Source organism: Chrysochloris asiatica, unplaced genomic scaffold (assembly GCF_000296735.1).
Source record: "Chrysochloris asiatica unplaced genomic scaffold, ChrAsi1.0 scaffold00214, whole genome shotgun sequence".
Taxonomy (NCBI): Eukaryota; Metazoa; Chordata; class Mammalia; order Afrosoricida; family Chrysochloridae; genus Chrysochloris; species Chrysochloris asiatica.
The window spans coordinates 2,360,921-2,369,946 of record NW_006408732.1 but is presented as its reverse complement, the minus strand read 5'-3'; the positions used below and the strand labels follow the sequence as shown (position 1 = coordinate 2,369,946).

Here is a 9,026-nt window from a genome sequence, read left to right as displayed (position 1 = left end):
GAGGTGCATTCTTTCTATGGAAAGATTTTGTACTTCAGATAATTCCTTTCATTCTATTTAGGGTACAATTGAGCTGCTTCATTGTACATGCATTGCCTTTTAATTTCCAGTTTTTTACTCAAATTGGACATGGCATTCAGAAGAGAACATTGAAAAGAAATTGAGATTTAAAGCTTCAGAGTGAATGTCACACCTAATGCTTATTTTCTTACTTTTATTTCTTTTTTGGATAGTGCTTCTAAAATACAGTTTTAAATATATTAATATTCCATATGCAAATTCAGTTGTATGTAAGTTATTGCACTTTTGAAAACGTGGTGACACAGTACTGTCATGATCAAGCAGAATGATTTATTTTACTGCAATGTCTTTGTGTATTGAATCAGCACATTAACATGGGGATAACTGAAAAGGTGAGTGCTTTCTCCTAGGTTACAAATTGGAAGAAACTGGAAATACATGCATTTCAGATTTTATGTCCCCTAATTCTGCACAAAAGAGTAACAAAGATGAGGAAGTATTAATCACTAAAGGACACGATGATTTGTACTGGTATAAAATTTAAGCAGAGTCTGATATCAAGGAGGGAGAATTTGAAATTAAAAGCATATACTGTCAGTTGCAGAAACTTCAGTTGATGTGCTTTGTTCATACAGAAAAACGATATTGCTAGCCCATTATGAATGGAATATGCTTTTTGAATTATTTTTCTATTGGTGATGAATTTGCAATGATATGTCTACATACCATCACTCAGTTGACCTGTGACCAATGACAAGCATATGTTCAATGGCTGGCAAGGATAAGGGGTTGATTGTATCATCTGAATGATAATCTTTTGAGCTTGTTAGTGTGATCAGTTATGCTAAAGGAACACAGGGGGCACTAAAGGGTTAAGAAGGAAAATGTGACCAATTTGATAATCATTTTTTCATAGTTAGGCAATCATTGAAATTCAACTCAGGTCATGGTGTGATGAGAAATGAGGAAGATTATTATTTTTTTCTAAAGCAACCGAATATAACATACATATGTATATGGAAGTATTTTCCTGATATTCTCCAATTAACTCAAGATTATCTTAACAACTTTAAATTTAATAAGTCGATTATTAATTTGTGCTTAATGAAATACATCGCCACTATTGAAGATACTAGTAATTTTTAAGCCATTAATTAGAAGATGTTATAAAATTACAAAATTTTAGAAATAAAAGGGAATTTGTAGTTTAAGCACTCACATCATAATTAAGTAACCTTAAGGTTCAAGAAAGTTAAATGTTTGTATTGAAATAACTCTCCTAGAGCATGTCAGAGACTTAAACCTCAGAGCGTAGTGTTCTTTGTTTTATGTTCTGTAATAATTTTCATTCCTTATATTTACACATATCAGTATCCATATCTGGTACAAAAAAACCCCACAAACACTCCTGTAACTATGGAAATTGTATATGAAATTCCTATTCTATATGTATTTTCATTCTGTGTGCTTAAAAAAGTTTTATTTGGAATCATTTCATGTTTATAGAAAAGCTGCAAGAATAGTAAAGAAGTCCCATACACCATTTTCCTATTTTCCCTAATTGTTAACATTTTATCATATTTTCCTTTCCTAGTATATATTCTTATTTATTTTTGAACCATTTTGAATTGTTGAAATACTGTCTCTTAATATTTTCATATTTATTTCCTATAAACAATAGCACTTTCCTACATAACAGCATGACAACTATCAAAACAGGAAATTAGGCATTGATATAACTCATTTTCTAATCCACAGAGTCCTGGTGTGGTGCTATGGGATAAAGCCCTGAACCACAAGGTCAGTTTGAGCCAGAAGGTCAGCGGTTTAAATTTACCAGCCACTCCTGGAAACCCTATACAGGGAGGCTATGAGACAGAACTGGCTCTAAGGCATTAAACAAAAACAACAGCAATCCACAGATAACCTTTAAATTTTACCTTTTGTTTCAGTTGCAACCTTGAAAAGTGTAGGGTTCAAGTTAGAATCTTGTGCTGTATTTAATTATCTTCTTCAGTCTGGAAAAGTTCCTCCGTATTGCCTTGACTTTTATGACCTTTATACTTTTGTGGAGTACAGGCCAGTTGATTTTTATAATATCTCCCAATTTGGATTTGTTAGCAGTTTCTTCAAGATTAGATCTAGTCTATGCATATTTGACAGGAATACTACCGGGACTGGGTCTGCCCCAACAGGCCCTGCATCATCCATAATGCTCTGCAGTCCTGGCCAGCGCTCCAAAAGTGGTCTCTTCCTTACCTGAGGGCCACAGTAGGCTCCATAGAAGTGAGCGCGGCCATCACCCCGGAAGGCTATGCAGATGCCATGTGGGGAGACCGCCTTGTGATGCCAGCAGAGCGCCGCCTGCCCCTGAGCAGTGCGCTGGATGTGCTGGAGAGGAGAATCCAGAACCCCGGGGTCCTCTACTTGCTCCAACCTGCCCACCGAGCTACCCTCGCTGCCGCCGGACCTGGAGCCTCACGTGCCCTGGGCCTCTGAGGCACTGGGAAAGATCCCTGATGCCATGAACTTCTGGCTTAGGGAGGCAGCTTCAGTGACATCTTTGCACAAGGAACACTATGAGAACCAAAACAGTGTTGTCTCAGGAGAGAAACACTTCCTGTTACATCCACCCAGTGACTGGCCCTTCATCCCCTATGAACTGTATACCCCAGCAACTTACCAGCTCACTGAGGAGGGCACCTTTAAGGTGGCGGATGAAAAGGCCATGGAGAAGGTTCCCTGGATCCCTCTGGACCCCTTGGCACCAGATCTGACCCGGTACCCCGGGTACTCTGGGGCCCAAGCCCTGCGCTGCACCGTGCAGGCTGGCGAGATGCTTTACCTTCCAGTCCTGTGGTTTTACCACGTCTGGTAGTCCCATGGCTGCATTGCTGTGAATTTCTGGTATGACATGGAGTATGACCTCAAGTACAGTTACTTCCAACTGCTGGACTCTCTCACCAAGGCCTCAGGCCCCAACTAGTGGAGCCTCAGTGAACTCAGCTTGGGAAATACAGCCCTCCAGGGCCAGGCTGATTCTAGAGACACCTGGACGTTGTGTGCACACCAATTGTTGGCTCAGGACCAGGCTTGGGTTGGGAGCTTTAGAGACTCTTGAGGTGAGATCAAGAGGACCAGGAAGTGCCAGACAGGTCTGGGTGAGGGTTCCCGGCAAGTTGACACACAGGTGAGGCAGTGCCTGTCACAAGGAGGAGTGGGGCTTCTCCACAGCTTGGTGGCCTTGGGCAAACTGCTGCGTCTCAGATCATCAGTGTCCTCATCTGTAGAATGGAGATAATAATGGTCCTGACCTCATGGGCTGCAGTGGGGCCTGGAAATGTTCTCTGTCAGGCCCAACGCAGGCAAGAGTGCAGGAAATGCTCAATAAAAGGTAGTGATTCACAAAATAAATAAATAAATAAATAAATAAAAAATTAAAACATGATACGCAGAACATTGATTTTTAAATGCAGGAATATCCCGGTTTATCTTTAGAAATGTCTTGTCTTAAATACCACTTATGTTTCTTTTATTATAGCCACTAAATAATTATTATCATTGTTTGAAAGATGAATATAAAGCTGATGCTCTCAAATTTAACTATCACTCAATTCACACAAAAAAATTAAAAATAAAAACAAAATCGCCTTGTGCAGCAGATTTGCCCAATTGGGGAAGAAAAAAAAAAAAGATATTTGCAACAAAGAAGTAATTGGTCTTGCAAAACTGTATCATGCTATCTCTACCATCATTTCTATCACCAAGGCCATGTTTTCCAACTACAGATCCTTCCTCTTTGTCTCCAACTTTTGCACTCCAATCACCAGTAATTATCAACACATCTTGATTGCATGTTTGATCAATTTCATACTAAAGAAGTTGATAGACTTTTTCAATTTCATCATCACTGGCTTTAGTGGTTGGTTTGTAAATTTGAGTAACAGTGGTATTAAGTGAACTGATTTGTAGACATACGGGTATTATCTGATCATAGACAGAGTTGTATTTCAAGACAGACCTTGATATGCTCTTTTGATAATAAATGTGATGTTATTCCTCTTCAATTTGTCATTCCTGGCATAGTAAACCATGTCAGATTCAAATAGCTAATACCAGTCCATTTCAGCTCAATAATGCCTAGGATTTCAATGTTTATGTGCTCTATTTCATTTTTGACAATTTCTAATTTTCCTAGGTTCATACTTTGTACATTCCATGTTACAATTATAATGGATATTTTCTAGTTGTTTCTCTTAATTTTGAGTAGGGCTGCAAAAGCAAGTGAAAGTCTCGAAGACTTACTCCTTTTGCATCATCATGGTCAAGTATACTTTGAGGAGGCAGCTCTCCCGCAGTTGTATTTTGAGTGCTTTCCAATCTGAGAGGCTCATCTTCTGGCATTATATCGGACAATATTTGGTACACTTCATCAGGCTTCAATAATCAATATTCTGGTGTCATTTGACAGTGTTCTGGTGTTATTCTTAAAGTTTTCAGTGACTTAATATTCGCAAGTAGTCTGTTTCTCCTTCCCAGTCTGTCTTATTCTGGAAGCTCACCTGAAACTTTTCTACCATAGTTGACCCTGCTGGTATTTAAGATACTGGTAGCACAGCTTCCAGAATCACAGCAACACACAAGCCACCATAGCATAATAAACTGACAGACAAATATTGCAAGATGCTTGCTAGTTCTAATTGATATGTTATACTTGCTGACCTTCTCTCTGTGTTTGAAGATCACATGCTACTTTATTGTCTATAAGCCTCAGAAACTAGAGTACAAGGAATTTCTGGGAAAGCAAAAAAATATAGTACTAGACTTTTTTGGAAAACAACAATAAGAACAATAACAAAAGTTCAAAATATTTTAATAACCATTTCCGGTTTGAAGATGGGAAAAGCAGAGTCCGGTAGGACAGGTTTCTTGGGGGAGGTGCAGAAAAACCAGAGAAGGTGCTTTCACAGAGCAGCTCTAGAGTTCTGGATCTAATATAAGATATAGGGCATTAGTTTCCAAATTGGTGGAAAAAAATCACTGTAGAAAGCAAAATATTGTGATTTTGAAATTGATTGGGATGCAGGACTCTCCCTGAAGCCATTCCGATGGGCTGAAATCAGAGGGTAAGGCCACAGCTAGACTGATCCAGTGATATGGCACTAAAAACCACACTGCTACATTTGAAAAAATCGGCATTTTTCCTTGTCTCCCCTGTCACACCCTCTCTGCCCAGCCAAAACACCTTTAGGTGAATGACAGTGCACCCCAAAAAGGGTCCAGCATTGAGCCAACAGTTTTTTCATGGCACAGAGCGGAGGAGCCCCATTTGTCCAATGGGTTGATCCTTTGGTGGCTGCTATGACATCTGACACTGGGACCCAGCCGTAAATTTGACCTGGGCGGGATCATTTACTCCTGTCTACCCAGCAAGAAAAAGCAGGGCTGGCCATACAGACAAACTGTATGAACATTTTGTAAAATACCAACATAAAAGGAAAGAGCCAACACCAACTACTACACACAAGGATACAACTATTTTGAGAATTATGCTGTGCACACACAGATACCTAACTGACCTTCAGAGATGAAAATGGTGGACAATCTTTTACCCATTACTTTCTCAATAGCTATCTGTGCACCTCCATGGTGGTGACTAGAGAAGGGGCCTGAGTGGACATCCCCACCCACTGCTGGAGGTTTCCACTGTGTAAGCACACTGACCTACACAGCAAAGGCTACTGGTCAGTCAGCTATAGCTTTATTTTTGCTTTTGAGTGGTGGTTTTTGCCTCTGCTTTTATACTGTTTCTGATTTTGGTCCTGTTGATCACACATTTATTTCCTGGGGGTGGGAGCTTTCTAGCCCTACTTATCCAAGAAGAGACAGCAATCATGCTCATATGGCCAAGCTACAAGCATACCCTGTAATATCTCGCCATCTGGATAAGAGCCAATACCAGCTGCTAGGCATTTCATATGAAAAGGGAAGCCTATCTCCAGATCAAATCCATCAGGAGATACTCAGTAAGCTTAACAACACACCAACATACATAAATTTAATTATTGGAAATATAGCTAACTACTGAAAATGTTCAAGAAAAGGCAACAAAAGATCTCAGCACATGTCCAAAAACAGAAAAGAGTAACTGAGACAAATGAGCTCGAGGCAGATTTAGACTTTCCACAAGAACAAGAGTAGGCTTTGGATTTGCCTGAGAAGGAATTCAGAAGAATGATATGGAGACAAATTCAAAAGCTTAACAAAGGAGTGGTGGTGGTAGTGGTGGTTATGTGCCGTGGAGTTGGTTCCAACTCACAGCGACACAGTACAGGTTTTCTGAGGCTGAAATCTTTACAGGAGCAGAAAGCTTCATCTTTCTCCCATGGAATAGCTGGTAGTTTCAAACTGCTAACCTTGTGGTTTGCAGCCCGATCCATAACCACTACACTACCAGAGCTTCTTTCACAGAGGAGTGGAGGAAAATAAGGAAGAAGTTAGGAAAGTGCTACAGGAGCAATCACACAAGGTAGATAAAGCATTGGAAACTATTCAAAACCTGCAAAAAGAGGTCCAGATGATTAATAATAAAATATCAGAAATTGATAATATGCTGAAAGGGCAAAGGAGTAGAGTTGAAGAGATGGAAGCCAAAACCAGTATGCTGGAAAACAAATCTCTCAATACTGCTAAGATAGAAGAACAAACAGAAAAAGGATAAAATTATCTGAAGACAGTCTAAGATTCATGCTGGATAACATGAAGAGGAATAACTTAATAATTATTGGCATTCCAGAAGAAGAAGAATCACAGAAGTCCACAAAGGAGATAGCTGAAGAATTACTGGAAGAAATTTTCTGGAAAATTTCCCTAGCACATCATAATCAAGTGCTCCAAAATCAAAGACAAGAAGAGAATCCTAAAAGCAGCCAGAGAAAACAGAAGTATTGTTTACAAAGGCAAGCAAATCAGACTTCTCAGCAGAAACATGCATATAAGAAGGCAATGGGGAGACATATATAAAACCCTAAAAGAAAAAAAAATAAACTGCCAACCAAGAATCATCTATCCAGCAAACTGTCAATCAAATATAATGGTGCAATCAAAACATTCCAGGAAAAACAGAAGCTAAGAAATTTTGTCAAAGTCAATTCAGCACTTCAAAACATCGTAAAGGGAGTTCATTGGACAGAAAACCAACAAAAACAGACAACAACCAGAGATTGACAGACCTGACACCACCACCTGGAATTCAGATGACAGATAGCAGAGACCAGAACAGAACAAAATTACAACTACAAATTCAAAGGAGCTGAGAGTTCAACCAAAGATCAAAATAATAATAATGTCAAAGAAGGTAACAATATAGGAATAGAGAACTAGTGGGTGAAGAGGTCAGGTAGATTGCAGGATACAATAGTCTTAATGACTTAAATGGAAGGAAAAGTTAATAGACTACAGGGCAACCCCAAAGAAAGTTAATTCTTCTCAACTTACTATGAAAATGAATATCCAAGCAGAACAAGGAAACATTAAAACTAAGAAGAAACTGACAAGAAATAGCACAAAAAACGTGAACTCAGCACAAGAAGGCATGCAGAACCAAGGAACTAACAGCACCACAAAAAATTAACACAATGATAGCAATTAATTGATACCCATTGATAATTGCACTGAATGTCAATGGATTAAATGCACCGGTAAAGAGACAGACAGTGATAGAATGGATAAGAAAACAAGACCCTTCATTATGCTGCATGCAAGAGACACAACTTACACACAAAGACAAAAACAGACTAAAAGTTAAAGGATGTAAAAAAAACATACATAGCTAACAGCAATAAAAAACAAGCAGGAGTGGCAATACTAATCTCTGAAAAAGTAAACTTTAAGGCAAAAACCAGCATAAGAGATAAAGGAGGACACTATCTCATGATTAAAGGGTCAGTTGAGCAAGACGACATAACCATAATAAATATCTACGCTCCCAATGAAAAAGTACCAAGATATATAAAGCAAATCCTACTAGAATTGAAGAAATAAATAGATAAATCTACAGTCATAGTTGGAGATTTTAATACAAGCAACAAGAAAGACGTTTTGCCAGGGCGGCCAGGCGGTGCGGGTGAGTGGGGACTCCGGGATGGGGGGGGCAATTCGCGAGTTAAACCTCCCAGGTAGGAACTCACAGTCTCACAGCCCGCGTGAATCTCAGTGTGCCAGAGCCTTAGACCCGCTTCTTTGAGAAATCACTGTGCAAGGAATTACAGGCTTCTTAAAATTGCGACGTGGCAGCCCCAGCTCCTTTGGGCTTGAGGGGGCGGGGCAGGAACCAGCTCGTGCAGAGCCTCCAGTAGCTGGGAGACTCAAACAGGGAGAGCCACTGGTAACACCTACCCCAAGGTGGGATTTCTGCGCATACAGTGGACAGAGGGAAGGTAGTTCAAAAGGGGAAAAAAAACAAAAAAAGCCTGCAGGAAAAGAGAAGCGGCGACTGTCTGTCGTCATCAGGCATGGACTGTGCCTGCTTGAGCCACTTCTGCCCTGCCCAGTTGACCCGGGTCCGCCGGTGCCAGCACAGTCCAACCGTGTTCCCGAGACCCGCCGGGCACGCTCGCACACAGGCGAGCAGCTCCCCTCCTGCCCTAGCCGTGTACCGCGGGCCTGCCAGACGCGCGAAAGCAAGTGACCCGCCTCCCGCTGAACTGAGCTGCGTCCCTCAGCCCTGCCGGGCGTGCGCCGGCAAACAACTCACCTCACGCTCAACTGAACTGCGGGCGCGGGGGCAGGAAGCCCCCCTCCTGCCGTGAGCACCCACTGGGGAACCCCATTTGGGTCTCCCCTTTATTTTTATTATTATTTTTTATCTTAGAAGGTTCAGCAGGAGCCCTGATGTGGCCCTGAGGGCTGGGGTGCCACTACAAGGTCACCTGAATTACAGGGTCAGTGGTCCACACCCACCAACCGCTTCTCAGAAACCCTATAAAAGAGCATTAGGGGAGGGA

General features: G+C 40.9%; 1 pseudogene; it reads left to right on the top strand.

Annotated features, from left to right (window-relative positions):
* The first annotated feature begins 395 nt into the window (after window positions 1–395).
* LOC102840393 lies at window positions 396–3,007 on the top strand (annotated as a pseudogene).
* The last annotated feature ends 6,019 nt before the right edge of the window (window positions 3,008–9,026 follow it).